Source organism: Solanum stenotomum, unplaced genomic scaffold (assembly GCF_019186545.1).
Source record: "Solanum stenotomum isolate F172 unplaced genomic scaffold, ASM1918654v1 scaffold19044, whole genome shotgun sequence".
In the NCBI taxonomy this organism is placed as follows: domain Eukaryota; kingdom Viridiplantae; phylum Streptophyta; class Magnoliopsida; order Solanales; family Solanaceae; genus Solanum; species Solanum stenotomum.
The window spans coordinates 1467-3096 of record NW_026025341.1 but is presented as its reverse complement, the minus strand read 5'-3'; the positions used below and the strand labels follow the sequence as shown (position 1 = coordinate 3096).

General features: G+C 31.3%; 1 pseudogene; it reads right to left on the bottom strand.

Moving 5' to 3' along the window:
• Positions 1–387: 387 nt before the first annotated feature.
• The window catches only part of LOC125850770 (uncharacterized), a 2706-nt pseudogene continuing 1463 nt past the window's right edge, over positions 388–1630 (bottom strand).

The window sequence follows — 1630 nt, the reverse complement described above, 5'->3', positions numbered from 1 at the left end:
TGTACCTGAACATTCATTATCAGTATTTTCCCTTTTAGAACTCTTATTTTTTCTGATTGCATAAAACACTTTCTAACGTTTCTTGACTGTCATTAGCTTGAAAAAATAATGCAAAAAAAGGTAAATCAATCAATTTACATGATAAAAAAATTAATTTAAAATTAATAAATTTGTATATTAATTAAAGTAATCGCATAACATTTTAGATCATATAATGTTATCTTTAGGTGTACTACATAGAATACAATATTATTAAAAATTATTTAGTTGGTTAAAATAGCATACCTCTAAATGATACCATAATTATAACAGCAACTTCATCAGAATTGTTTCATAATAATCATCAACAATTACAGTATATATAAAACATCCCAAAGAATCTGCATATCACAATAGATTTCGGAACACTTCTTTATATACTACATTTCTAGCCTCATCAGTTAATTGTCCATCATCATTGTAACTCAGTAGTTTTAATCCCTTTCTACTTGTTACTCTAGAAACAGTTACATAAAGTTGTCCATGGGTAAACACTGGTTTCTTCAAAAATAATCCAACATGAGATAAAGATTGTCCTTGGCTCTTGTTGATTGTCATGGCAAATGATACAGTTATAGGAAACTGTCTTCTTTGAAACTTAAATGGGATTCTATCATCTGAAGATGTTAAAGTCATTCTTGGAATAAATACCTTCTGTCCAGCCATCTGTCCAGATAAAACCTTTGCTTCAATTACTTGATTTTCAAGTTTAGTAACAGTCAACCTAGTGTCGTTACATAGTCCTACTGCCTGATCAATATTTCTTAGTAACATCACTGGAACTCCAACTTTTAAAGTGATTGAATGATTTGGAACTCCAGAACATTTAATAGTGTTCAAAAAATTTGGGGTGTGTACATGTTCCAAAGCTGAATAAGTATGATCAGACTTGCATATTTTGTCAGGACTCAAATATGATTTCTCAGGATTATGATTCAAGGAGATCATATATTGATTGATTGATTCCACCATATCAAGAGTCGGAGCAAGAATGGCTCTTTGTTGTAGGTATCCAACATCATTATAATTAGTACTAAAATCTGGATACGTACTTTCCACAATAGAAGCTATTGGATTAGTATATTCAGTTATTAGAAGATCCTTTGGTATTAAAACTTTATCAATTCCATCAAATGAATTACCAATACTATCATCCCCAACAGCCAATATCCAATCAGAAAACTCTTGCAACTTTTTTAGATCAGTATCAGCGTCACTGTTTTGCAACCTCATATTCTTTGTCAGTGTTAATAATTCACAATGGGGCCATAAATATGAAGAGTTGAGAGTTGCATTAACAATATCTTGTCGACTACCTTTTGGGATCACAGGAAGAATTTGTCTGAAGTCACCTCCAAGAACAATTGTTTTACCACCAAATGGTAATTCTGACTTAGTTGCGTCTTTGTAGCCAATAATATCTCTTAAAGTCTTATTAAGAGCTTCAAAACAATGTTTATGCATCATTGGAGCCTCATCCCAAATAATCAACTTAGTCTTGATTAGCAAATGTGCTAAAGGAGTACCTTGTTTTAAATTGCATGTTGAATCTTCAGTTATATTTAGCGGGATAACAAATCTTGAATGTGCT